Below are 14,631 nucleotides of genomic sequence, written 5' to 3' on the forward strand. Positions count from 1 at the left end.
AGAAAAACAACCGGCCCAGACGTCTCATTAGAATCACAAATAGAAGGAGGATCTTAAGGATGACGAGCGATGATGTCGTTCTTTAAAAAAGTTCAATCTCACAATAACAACATGGTAATAACAATAATCTACTTCTGAAACACTCGTCTACAGTGCGATGGAGGATATAACTACAACGTAACGTTATGATAAAATAAAATTGTGTCACTTTTAACAAGTATAACACTTGACATTTCCCTTTTAATCTTTTTTCTGTCAGATCTAAGTGGCTGACGAATAATTACACATTAACCTTGTGTGGATGATGCTTTCTTTGTGATCCACAAAAGGAAATGAATTAAAAATACGAATCCTTTTTTGCTGCTGATGGCACCTCCGTGATGGTGTTGCTGTCGCGTACAAAAGAAGCGAGAGAGGAAGATACTTATTTAGTGGGTTATGATGACCTACAATCATCCTTGTTGTTCGTCCCTCACCTGTGACTTCAACCGTGTGATTCAATGACAGAACGAAAAACACTTTCAGAATCAGGTCTTGTTTATTGTTCATAGTGTTTTGAACATATTACAGGATATAAAATAAAAATAAAATAAAATAAAATAAAATAAAATAAAATAAAATAAAATAAAATAAAATAAAATAAAATAAAATAAAATAAAATAAAATAAAATAAAATACTTGACAGGAAAGTGTCCTTACTTAAAACAATGTATTAAGATCAAATTTGAAATAGAGTGCTGAGGAAAATACCATTGGACTCAATACTACTTGTTTTTCTAATCGTTTTTCTTACACACAAGAGAAAAGAAAAAAAAGATTTTATCGACTCAACACTGAGCGACAGTGGCCAGGTAAAAATGTCCTTTTAACAGGCAGAAACCTCAAGCAGATCCAGACTCAACGCAGTGTGAAACTTTCATTAATTCAATTTATAAAACAGTAAATATATAAGTATAAACATAACTCAATGGTACTTTTAATTTTAGGCACATTATTTCAAAAACAAAACACCACTTGATAAAATACAACCTTTTTTCCCTCAACTTTCCTGTTTTTTTATTCAGTTAAAATGAGCAAACAATGTGTATTCAATTGTGTTCAATTTTATTTGAATTAATTTTTTATTTCCCCCATTTTATTTTTACTATTTTTATTCATACCACGATAAATTCCTGTTTTATTTCTTAACATTACTGGCAATAAAGCTGAATGGTATGTGTCACCTCAACCAAAGATTCCTATCTTGTGTTTCTGCTATTTTATTTAGCTCCAGTTTGAATGATTTATTGTTTTTCGTACGGGAATTCATCGTGGGTAACAAAGTTTTCATTGCACAGGGATATATATATATATATATATATATATATATATATATATATATATATATATATATATATATATATATATATATATATATATATATACTGTATATATATATATGGAATATATATTGAATCTTTTTTAAGAAAGTAAGTAAGTAAGTAATATTTGTAGAGCGCTGAACCGGTCTCTTAAAGTTGATCCTGAAAGAAACTGTTAGCCAGTGAAAAGATTTAAGGATCGGGGAAATGTAAGTTCTTCTACTGTAGCAGGTCAGAATTCTCGCTGCAGAGTTTTATATTAACTGCAGGCGAGACAGATCCTTCTTGTTAAGACATGAAAACAACAGACTGTTGCAATAGTCCAGGCGAGACGACATAAACGCAGGGATTACAAGCTCCAGATCATGTTGTGTCAATTTCTCCCAAGAAATCATATTATCTTTAGACTTAGATTGATCATCTTGTTCTTTATCTTTATTTCTCATGTTCTTGTTCTTATTTTATTTTGATTTATTTTTTATGAAAAACATTGCTGTATTTGCTGTGGCTATTGGAAAAAAACAATTTAATCAATAAAGATCAATAAAGTTCTACCTAACCTTATTTTGATTAATGAAATGTAATCTTTATTTTGGCAAATGAATAGTTTATTTTTATTTGTTTGAAGTGTGAGCTAAAACAAATTCCTACGTACTTTGTTTGTTTTACTTTTATTTATTTAGTTTTACTCTAACTCATTTTAAATCCATAATCTACCGTATTGTCGCTAGTCTTCACGCACATCTGGTTAAAAAACAGGAGAAAAACAGCAGATTAGAGAGTCGGATTACGCCTTTATCCGAATATTTATGGGGGGGTTTACGTTTCGCTCGTAAAAATGTCAATCGACCCATAACATTTGTGTTACCTAAATACATTTTTAATCCATTCGCAAGGAACGATAATAGATATTTAGACTACTTAGAAATGAGAAAGTTTATTATTAAATGAGTGGTGGGCGTCTCGATAGAAACATACCCACCCCTTGACACGACCTGAGTGGTACAGTCCAGCTCGAAGCTAGCTGAGGCACAGCAGCAGCAGAGCCGAGACTAGCCGAGCCGAGGTAGGCTGTGCGAACTGGGGAGACGCGTCGCTCACGCGCTCCATACATCACTCTGGATACTCCTGCACGAACTGAAGGAAAAACAAACACTGGAACCTTTTTTTAAATTTTTTAACCCGATCGGAGTCACCCCAACACTGTCGCTCAAGTTTTAATGCGAGAAGAAGAAGTGGAGAAAAAAGGAGGAGAAGAAGTGTGGAGTTAAAAACCACTGACAGGATTTTCTGCGCCTCCTCGTCCAGGTAGGTCCGGAGACCCCCGGGATTTGGGGGGTGATGTTGGGGTTGGGGGGGTGCATGCTTTTTTTTTAGTGGGGTTTACACTCCTCCATCATGTTTTCATCTCCCTCCTTTCCCTGTGTTTTGCTCCGAGTGGGGGGCGAAAGAGTGGGATTTTTTTTTCGGGGGGATGGGGAGTGTTACCCCAGGTGGAGCTGCAGTCCAACCCCGAGGTGTTCATCGACAGCGGGGTTTCTTTAGGGAAACACGGTTTTTTTTTTTTTAAATCGCGATTTGCGGACGCGACCCCCCGTTACCGTCACCGCTACCACCCCCCCAACAAACGTGTGTGTTTCAGGGTGTGTGGTTGGAGGGGAGAGAGTGTTGGGGGGGTGAGGAGGGGCTCCAGACGCCGATCCATTAAATAAGAACAAAGGGGGGGGAAAGGGACGCAGAAAAACGGGTTAAAAAGGGGGCGACTCGCGTCCGAGGAGCAGCCCGCTGGTCTCCCTCGGTATCGCAGTTAGAATTCGGATGAGGGGGCTTTTCCCGAATCCGCGTTCAATCCGTCCGTCCATGTGTCGAAGAAGAGACCCCCCTAACCCCCCCCCACAAAAAAAATCGATCCTCGCGGTCCACTCCCGAGTCGAACCGGGGATAGTTTATCGAACCGTCCGGGATCAAACGGATGGATCCCGAACACAATCATACTGGCGACTGTAAATCATGGATGTTATTAAACTGACCTGATGGAGCCATCAGTTCCACCCGAAGGTTGTAAATTGTAAAAAAAAAAAAAAAAACACCTGGTAAAAAGAAAAGAAAAAAAGATTTATTTTCTTGATATTTCATTGTATTGAAATGAACGTTGAGGCTCAAATCTACCACCAGTTGTATGTTAATGAATGTGAGAATGTAAATGAAGCAGCAGCAGGTTTCTCTCTCTCTCTTTTTTTTCTTTTTTTTTTTGTTCACTGCTGTGTCTTCTCAGAGACCCATGTTTAACTGATCAATACCATCGATCAGGTTAATAATAAAGGAGGCAAATTAGAGATTTGTGTGTTATTCTTATTGGTAGTTAAAGTCCTAGATGAGTATAATGATCGCCTTTTATTGGCCGTTGAACCACAGTTTCTTGAATAAAAAAGATCATTTTTCTTTTCCGTGCCTCCCTTGTGGTAAACAACAGTAGAAATAGTGACATATTCTCATTGTTTCTCAGCAGTAAAGGATTAGCATTGCAGATAAATACAGCGATATGATGAGTATTTAACCAACAAAAAGGTCATTTATTTTACAATTTTGCCTACAAAGTACGACTTTGATCTGTAACTTTACATCCGTATTATGTATTAATCTGACGATTACACTTGTCTTTGTGGCTCTTGAGACTTCCTCCAGACGTTGATTCGTTCGAAATAATGACATGAATTTCAATATCTAAGCAAGTGCAAAGACTATTCATCACGACAGGTCGTGTAAACTCGAGAGTCGTGTTGCCAAATAAAGAATACAAATGAGCGACTTTTGAATCCCGGGGCCAATTTTTTTTCCATCTCACAACTGTTACGAGAATACATTATCTTTTGATTTGCTTTCCTGCTAATTAATTTAATTTCTGTATCTTTGAGTGAGTAAGTGACTGATTATATAGAAGATGTGTATTCGTTCTAGACGGACAAAGAGTGATTAAGCAATGATTATCCTTTTGTTAGTAAAATAGTACCTTCAATTTTTCTATTGTGATTGATGAGAGAATGATATATTTCATATTATTTGCATTGTTTAGCTTGAAAAAAACAACATTTGAATTGGAGTGTGTATTTGAAAGAATCATGGGATACGGCATGTATCACGATACGATATATTGCGATACAGACATATATTTGTATCGCCTGAGTACTTGTATTGTCTGAGTACTTGACTCTGGTGTTGCAAAATCAACAGACCACATGACTCTTGACGAACCAAAAATATCTGCTTTAAAAGCGGCTGGAGTCGACTGTATCCTCTGGTCCTCGCTGAGATCTAGCGGGATTTCATAGTTCCTTCAGACCACATGACTCTTGACGAAGTCATAACTGCTTTCATTTGTTTTGAAACCAAAATATGTCCAAATATCAGCTTTAAAAAGCGGCTGGAGTCGACTGTATCCTCTCATCCACTGTCATCACCAAAGTACATCCAAACATCACCTTTAAAAGCGAAAATATCACCAAAATATTTCCAGGCTGGAGTTGATTGTATCCTCTCGTCCACAGTCATCACCAAAATATAAACAAACAAGAGCCTTAAAAGCCATTATTGTTGTTTAAAAGCTGCTGAAGTCAACTGTATCCTCTTGTCCTCAGTCATCTCCAAAATATAAACAATCCTGAGCTTTGAAAGCGGCTTGAGTTGATTGTATCCTCTCGTCCACGGTCATCACCAAAATACATCCAAACATCACCTTTTAAAATGGCTGGAGTCGACCGTATCTTCTCATCCTCAATCTTCAACAAAATATGTCCAAACATCAGCTTTAAAGAGGCTGGAGTTGATTGTATCCTCTCATCCACAGTCATCACCAAAATATAAACAAACATGAGCTTTAAAAGCCATTATTGTTGTTTAAAAGCTGCTGGAGTCAACTGTATCCTCTTGTCCTCAGTCATCTCCAAAATACAAACAAACATGAGGTTTGAAAGCGGCTGGAGTTGATTGTATCCTCTCATCCTTAGTCCTCAACAAAATATGTCCAAACATCAGCTTTAAAGAGGCTGGAGTCAATCGAATTACTTTATTTTACGCACACTTTAGTCACATAAAAGAAAATGCAAAAGAATGTAAATATAAATTATTTGAAAGCCAAAAGAAAATGAACCGATAAAGTGAATATAGATACAGTATCGTGAACAAAATACCTACATATATTAGCGTGTAGATATTTTCTAGCACCCCTGCATATTAGTTTCTACTTTGTTCATTCTAACACAGTGTGTTGTGTTACTACCTCATATCATCTGCCCAGAGAGTGGGAAGGGAAGTCCTTGTTTGGTCACATTATCCGACTTAGTTTATCTATATTTGTTTGTCGTAACTTGAGCGCCAATAATTACACCTGCCTTTGATGATTTATCGGCGTCTCCCGGTCGATAGGCGTGTGCACGCGTGACCCGGTCTACCGTGCCCAGCGTCAGACTGGTCTCCTGCGAGAGCTCCACTGGGAATAACCTTCAGCCCAACCCCAGTGTCTCGGTATATTAGCCGAGCCATAGATCTATAGGTAATGGGATTTCCTCCTGCCGTCTCCAGAATGTCCCACATATCCCGCTATTGGAAATACATCACGGATGCTTATTATAGGATGTATTAATCATGTATGTGCGCGGGGCATTATGATTGTGTCGAAAATGGGGTCAACCTGTTACCTGCAGCCAGGGGCGTCTTCTTCTCTTTTTTTTTTTTTTTTGAAGCGTCGCCGTTTTTCAGCCTCTGATCAGAAGCCCGGATGACAGTTTAATTATTCAATGTGCATTCATGCTTTTAAAAGCAATAATGAATAAGACAATGTTCATATAAAAGCTTGAGACTCAGGTTGCTGGGATTTAGCTCCACGGCAGTCTCACACCGTCGCCTGAGAATAACTTTGAGGGATTTTTGCAATCTCGTTTAAATGAATAATGTGTCACTTGGCTAGCCTTGTATTCACAGATTATCCTGCGCAATTCCCACCTTTTTTTTTTTAGTAGGTACGAGTAAACGGTGTTTCTTGAGCATTGCTTGAATATCCATGAATATTCATAGTAATATTGGCAACATATGGAATGCACCAATAAACATAGTCACAATGGTTAATGTTATGGTTATTATCTTTCTTTATGGCTTCATCTTATTCCACATATTTTCATTTAAAATAAAAATAAATGAAACTTTAATTGAATTCTTTAGTGGAAGAATACTGTTTACTATACTGTTGTGTATTGGCAAGAATCTGGCGATTTGAAACATATCATGATACAGTCTCAACGATATATTGCGATACTGTAGGAACAAGGATATATTCGTAGTATTGTCGAGTACTTGACTCTGGTGTTGTAGAATTTACAGACCACATGACTCTTGATGAAGTCGTATCTGCTTTTATTTGTTTTGAAACGAAAATATGTTCAAACGTCGGCTTTAAAAGCTGCTGGAGTCGACTGTATCCTCTCGTCCTCAGTCATCACCAAAATATGTCCAAACTTCAGCTTTAAAGAGGCTGGAGTTGATTGTATCCTCTCGTCCACAGTCATCACCAAAATGCATCCAAACATCACCTTTAAAAGCATCTGGAGTCAACTGTATCCTCTCATCCTCAGTCATCACCAAAATATATCCGAACATCACCCTTAGAAGCGGCTGGAGTCGACTATATCCTCTCATCCTCAGTCCTTACCAAAATATGTCCAAACATCAGCTTTAAAAGCTGTTATTGTCGACGGTATCCTCTCATCCTTAGTCATTTCTCTGGATTTCATTCTTTCTTTACCTGTGGAAGGTCGTTATGTATTGTCGAGTACTTGACTCTTGACCAAGTCATAACTGTTTTCATTGGTTTTAAAACCAAAATATGTCCAAACATCAGCTTTAAAAGCTGCTGGAGTGGACTGTATCCTCTTGTCCTCAGTCATCGCCAAAATATGTCCAAAGATCAGCTTTAAAAGCAGCTGGAGTCGACTGTTTCCTCCTGTCCTCAGTCATCGCCAAAATATGTCCAAACATCAGCTTTAAAAGCTTCTGGAGTCGACTGTATCCTCTCATCCTGAGTCATCGCCGGGATCTCGCAGGACTTCATTGTTCCTTTAGCGACGGAGGGCGTAATGCCTAAAAATAAATACTAAATCTGAAATAACTGCCTCCAACAAGACCCTAGTGGCATGATTGCCGCCATCTACGGGCTGGGAGTTTAATAGCAACACAAAAAATGAACAAACGCAGTGATTATTATTATAGATTTTTGTAAACAAATATAAAATCCTATTTCATACACACTTTATTGAAATGAGAAACCATACAATAAATATAAAACCAAATAAAGTATCTTAAAAAATAGCAATATGTTGATGTATCAGCGTTTTCTCGCGCCTCTACTTAACGGTAGCTTCTAATTCCTAGTCTTCACTACATGTCTGCTGCCATTAAATGCTATATACCAGTCATGTTTTGAGCCGAGCCAGATCCCCTGCTACAGTCCTGAGGTGTGCACACCGACGGACAGCACTGTCTCAGATTGATCCCTCACTATAATCATAACCTTCCAGGAGCAGAGCTCTGTTTTCCTTCAGTCAGCAGAAGCTGCTCCTTGGAACCGTCCTCCTCGATGAGCCTCCGTCAGATATTTGTATGAAGTTGTCCTTGAGGATCTCATCCTGGAGGTCACCGGTACCAGGTGGAGTTCAGGAGCGCCAAAGTTTAATGTTTAGTAATTGATGGTTGACAATTTTATAGTACTTTGTGTGGGTTTATTTAACATCTATTTCTGAGTTTGAACCGTAAGCGTATAGCAACTATTAGTACACTACGAGTCATGCTGTTGTATTATATTTACCATATAGTTTTTGTCTTTGCATCAGGTATTATAATATTAGTATCACTTCTTCATTACTACTAAAAAGTCATGTCTTGTTCATCTTTAATTCATCTGTTTATATGCTTAATCTATGGTGTAATGTCAGCATTATATGCACAAAATGATCTTCAGACAAAAAAATAAATAAAACGTCGTAATGTTGTAGGGTACATGAAAAGTACATCTCACTATATCGAGGTATCAGCAGGTTCTACAGGTTTATTTCATGAGTAAACATGACTGGAAACGAGCGTCGTGACGTGTCAAGAGTTGCAAACTAATGTTACTTAAGAGAAAATACAGTATTTAAAAACAAAAAAGATAAATCACATTTTAGAGAGTAATTATCAATACAAAACAGATTATATATATTTTTTACTTACTGTACTGACCAGTTTAAAATGACTCCCGGACCAGTACCAGTACCCAATGGTTAGGAAATCCATTGGTTTGATGTAGGCTTTATTTTAACAGATCTTACAGCAAAAATAAACTGAAAACATTAAAATAAAGTGCACTAAAAACTCAACGTAACGCTGAGTTGCTTCAACAAAACGGTCCCGTCTAGCGTTTGCAGGATTGATCACAAGTCACAGATCACGTTGACGCTCAAAAACTGTCCAAGATGCATCTTTAAGACTCTAATAATCAATATTATTAAAGTTAAGAATCCATTTGTTTGGACTAATAGTTCAGGAAAAGGGGTTTATAAACCAAAAAAAGTGAAATTAATTTTAAAAAAAAGTGATGTTTTCAGGCTTTTATCTAATTAATAAAATGGTAAAACTGTGTTTTGTCACTCGTTTAAGTGTAATCTGTGTCAATAAGCAGTAACTAGTGGTATAGACAACGGTATATTTGGATGAGAGTGAAGAGTAGGAGTTCACTTCAATCACAGACGATGATCGTGGAAACGGCTTCGAGTCTTCAGACTCCAGTGACTCACGCACATGAAAAAAAAAAAAGCGGCTTCTGTCCAAACTGTCAGCGACGATACACAAACGTTTTTTTTTTCTTTTCGGAGTCGGCCTGTGATCCCCGCAGGCGCCGCGGATCCCTTCAATCACCCAACTCGCCAAACGTCGCGAACAATAATACCATCAAAGCTCAAATCCGTACCTCGGTTTGAACGTTTTTTTGAACAAGCGTAGAGACGGAAACAAGGCGGCGAAAGTGGAAGGAGCTGAAACGGCAGATTAGTTTGCTGAATCAGTTAATGGTTATTGACTTATTTGTTCTCAGGAAAAAAAAACTAAATGATTGATCAGGTTGTTCTGATGATGTAGAGGTTGTTTCGCGGAGAGGAAATGTAATTCTTCCAGTCGTAAAAAAAAAAAAATCATCTCAACCTATAGGACGAGAGTCCGGGAAGTAAACATGCGGTTCAGGATGAGCCGAGGAAACAATCAACTGACACCATTCACTCGGGCCTGACCTCCAGCAGCTGGACCTCGAGCAGTAACCCCTCATGTTTGCGAGGACATAAATCTCCCGACACGTTCCAAGTTTGTCGGAGACAAAAAGCAATTCCGCGAAGCGTAAATCACCCGATTTTTTTTTTTTTGAGGGAGAAGGTTTTTTCGGCTGAAGGTGAAGGTGACGCCGTGATCTCAGGAGATGAATATGCGTCGACGGGATCTTGAGACGAGGAGGTGAATAGATGCAGATGTTCGGGATTTGTTTAGGTTTCATGAAAACTGACATTTAAAGTTGAATTGACAGGGATTTCATCTCGGTTATAAAAGTTATCGTCAAAATATCTAGGGAGTATTTTTTGTATTTTTAATTTTCGGTATTTGATATTATCTTTTCTAGTTTAATAAGCGAGCATTACGATTCCAGAACTCAATAAAAACTACCTTTTTTTTTAGAATAAACAAGTAAAAAAATTTAGATATTATCTAGGCAGTATTTTTTGTATTTATTTGATATTTTCTTTTCTAGTTTATTAAGCGAGCATTACGATTCCAGAAATAAATAAAAACAACACGATATAGATATTATATACGCAGTATTTTTTTGCACATTTTGAAAGTTTTTTGAATTCAGATTTTGCCACATTTTGCGCGTAATAACTGAAAATCTTTACCAACTTTTAATACAATTTACAACAGGAAAAAGTACCTTTCGGATATGACAAGCTGCACCAGAATGCTAGTTAAAACAGTCGATACATTATAATTTTGGTCGCGATACAATTGCAGTTGAAACATTAACAAGTTCGTACAACACGATAATGACATGTAGAATCTACTTTTTTGGTATGTTATGAATGTACCAAAAATGTGTCTAGTTCTATCAGGGTTGGGATGATATGGTTAACTCATGGTTGGATACTGTGAAGATATTTGTTCCACTATAATGATAATATAATATAATACGTAATATCTGGAATAGTCTTTTATCAACAATATATAGAGATGTATTTGAGCATCAAAAGAAGTCAATACCATATGTGTCCACAACCCTATTGTCACGGTATTAACATCTTCGACTCTTTAGTGATACTCAGGAAATTTACTATACTTACTCGACTTATTCGATACTGTATTTGATACCACAAGGCTTAAAAATGTCTTGTAAAAGCCAAATTTGGACTGTAGTGGTCTTCGTTTTTGCTGTTTGACTGTTTTTATTTACATTTTTCTGTCGCAAACGGAACAGGAGAGATTAAGTACTTACAGTTACTAATAAAATATATATATTTACCATTACTGAGAGGACACCAGTGTATTTTAACAACAGTTATGAGTTGGATTTGGTTGCACCAATCTGACTTTTATGGTACAAATACATGAGCTTTGAGTATCGGCCAATACCGTTACTGATCCGAAAACTTCTCCACTGTGGGGAAAAAACATACCTTTAAATTGTAAACTTTGTTTACTCTAGAACCTGAAAAAAAAAGACAGTCTGTTCATGACAAGTTGGATTAAAAACATACTTTATGAAATTTAAAATGTACAATTAACCTGCAAATATTTCTGCCTTTTGTTCATTTTTTGTGTTGCAATGAAACCTCCGGCCCATAGGGTGGCAGCAGTCATTACGTTCCTTATCAGGACAAGGACTGAGGACAAGAGGATACAGTTGTGTCCATCAGCTTTTTTAAAGTCGCTCTTTGGACATACTTTGGTTTTATTTGAACCAAACAATTCCAGAACTAAATAAAAACAACAGAATAAACAAGTCAAATAAAAGCAACAATATAGTTATTCGAGTGCCTGGATCGGATGCATTTTCTCCGATACTAGCTGCTGGATCGGACTGATGCCAGTATCGGATCGGTACTTCCCTAGTTTTGCATCTTCCTCCTCAATCTAGTGTGTGAGATACCGGATCAGCGTTTTGTCGTTTCCATTTGATCTAAAGAAGCTTTTTTTTTTAAGGAGCTTTTTTTTTGTGTGTGTATTTCACATTCACTCGCTGAGCCACGGTTAGTATTTTTTGACAGATGCTAGCGAGTGCACGGAATCTGATCAAAGGCCTCAAACGGTTGCAGACGTAGATAGCGAAGCGACCCGTCGACGCCGTGACGAATGTTTCTTTACCGTCGTGCTCAGTAAGTGTGATTCATGTTCGTCGGCGAAGACGCCGCTTTCCCAGACAGTACAGTCCGACTGTTAATTGGTGTTCGGCGAGATAACAAACTCGACCGTGTGCGTCCTCTCGTGTGGATAACGACTCTTGTGTTCTTCACGCTCGGTCGCGTTCCTCCGTCCCGGAGCAAGGTTAGCGAAGGTTCAAGTTCCTGGAGAGCTCGCCGTCTCGGAAGCTCGGAATTGTATTTTTCAAACAATCCGTGAATCATTTATCGCTGCGTTTTCACACGGAAAAAAAAGCATCTGTTTTTCATCCACCGGTTGCATTTTCACAAGCGTGTCTTGCTTCACGGCGAAACCTTGAGGGCTTTAGTTTTTGTGTGTCAAAAGTGTGTTAATCCCTGGTACGCCTGGTCCCATACATGCGTTTGTGTGTTCGTGTTCCTTGTGTGTAATTACACTGCTTCCCACTGCAGCTGTCTGAGCCGCAGAAATGCTTTATGGATCATCAGGGAAGCATAGATTCTCTCATCTTGTGTGTCTGTGTGTGCGGTTGTGTACACCAGACCTGGGCGTTGTGCGACCCCGAGGGCCTGTTTTCAAGCCCCTTGGCCTCCCTTATGTCAAAGGAGCTCAACATCCAACTTTTTTATAGACGTTTTTTGTTATGTTTCTTGCTGCTTATTGTGATAAAAGGAATGATGAATGACCAGTGACGACATTTTTATTTCCCCAATACTATTTTAGTATACTTATTATTTACAACTAACATGTAAATATTCCCAGTGTTTGTTCATTTTTATGTTGCATTAAAATTCAAGCCTTTAGATGGCGGTCTTTATGTCCTCCGCAGCTAAAGGGACCGTAAAATCCCGATGACTGAGGACGAGAGGATGCAATCCACTGCATCAGCTTTTAAAAGCTGATGTCTTGACACGTTTCAAAATAAATAAACGGCAACGACTTTGTCGAGAGTCATGCAGTGTCAACCACAAAATTTAATCTAATAAAAATGTAATTTTATTGCGTAGTAAATCAAATTTAGATTTAATTGAAAAATATATGTTTTTTGTTTATCACAGAAAAACTTTAATTTTTTTCACTAGAGTAGTTCTAATTGAAACTATGTTAAAATGTATATTTTCAAACCATAAACTCATTTTTATCATGTAGGAGGCTGTTTAGTATTTATTTCTAATCATATTAAAACATAAATGTATTCCTATTATCTCATAATATTTTTTAAATAAGATTCAATTCATTACTATTGTCCTATAAATGTGTCTTGAATAAATCATTAATATTTAAGTTGTTAAAAATCTCAACAAAAGAATAAAACCCCTAGGATGACTGAGGACGAGGGGATACAGTTGCCTCCGGCAGGTTTTTTAAAGTCGATATTTAGACATATTTTGGTTTTCTATTCATCTTTTTGTTGCAATTAGAATGACCAATAAATGGAGAAAGATATTGCATCCTCCAAAGCTAAAGGAATAATAAAATCCTAGCGATGTGTACGAGAGGATACAGTCGCCTCAGGCAGCTTTTAAAGCTGATTTTTAGACACATTTTAGTTTCAAAACAAACTTCGTCAAGTGGTCTGTAAATTCTGCAACACCAGAGTCAAGTACTTGACAATACTACAAATATATCCTTGTTACTACAGTATCACAATATATCATATTGTTACCAATTTATTACCAATACACTCCAAATCAAGACTTGAAAACAAGGCCGAATGCAATTACAATAAAAATAATATCTGAAATTAAAACAATGTACTTAACAATGGAATTAAAATGCAAATTCCCATTTTTTAAGTTGTTAAAAATCTATGTTAGAATAAAGCGTTGGTCCTTTTGGTACTTATGTACTTGTTTGATGCAAACAGGAAGTCGGCTCACTAACTTTTTAGGGAACATTCTTCTATTTGTTTTCGTGCGTTCATGCTTGCTAAGTACAAATCTTAAACATGTTTATTTTGGCGACGCTGTTTAAATGACTGCAGTCAGGCTCTAGATTTAGAACTTGTTTACAACGGAATGTAAAGTCCACGTGATCCCACCCAAACAGAGAAAAAACAACTGTTCCTGTCACTTCCTTATCTGCCGTAGCGACTGTTTGACCCGCTGACATCAACGCGAACTCCACTCTCTCAGTGTTTGTTTCTTTTTGAAAGAAACCATTAGGGACGGACAGAAGTGTGTGCGACACACACCGGTGATGTTATCCTCGCTAAATATTTAGCTTGGACCGTCATAACAAGGCCGGGGGTTTTTGCTGAAAGGAGCCGAAGGTGTTCCTGGACCGACTTGAGACGGAACAGATCAGCGGGGAGTTCGGTTCACGTGTCACAGTTTGATGAACTCTAAACATTTTAGGCAGGTAGAGGGGAAAAAAATCCAGCTTTCACTTCTCATCTTTCGTTCAACGGCAGTGACCCTTCAGTAAATTCTCTTTTTTTTTTTTTTTTTGCATTTCACAACAGACCTTGTGATGAATCGTTCATCTGCCATGACGGGGTCAAGGATTGAAAAATACTTCTCCAAACTTGGGAATCATGTGTCAGCAGGGAGTGACAAATGAACTGTGTGGATCAGTTTTCAGTCGCATTCTTATTCTTTTACACAATAAAAAAAAAACGTCTGGTCCGGCTGTGAGCGACGGTGTAATAGAGCGGCGTGTGTCCAGAACCAAATAGTCTAAACACACGTCACTTTCGTTTTTACTCGTTTTTTTTTGGAATGCTAGGTCGACCTTCGCAGCACAATGAATCAATGCAGGGAAAGAGCAGCGGCGTCTTGTTAGCAAACACGTTCGTCTTTGGCTGACGTTCGCATGGAGACACACACCG

General features: G+C 37.7%; 1 protein-coding gene across 1 annotated transcript in view; it reads left to right on the forward strand.

The window, feature by feature from the left end:
* Positions 1–2,456: 2,456 nt before the first annotated feature.
* plxna3 (plexin A3) overlaps positions 2,457–14,631 on the forward strand; it is a 158,848-nt gene continuing 146,673 nt past the window's right edge. Inside the window, exon 1 of the mRNA XM_087781248.1 lies at positions 2,457–2,669. The gene's annotated coding sequence lies outside the window, so the exon portion shown is untranslated. The remainder of the gene's footprint in view (positions 2,670–14,631) is intronic.

This window comes from Callionymus lyra, chromosome 19, assembly GCF_982586985.1.
Source record: "Callionymus lyra chromosome 19, fCalLyr1.hap1.1, whole genome shotgun sequence".
Lineage (NCBI taxonomy): Eukaryota > Metazoa > Chordata > Actinopteri > Syngnathiformes > Callionymidae > Callionymus > Callionymus lyra.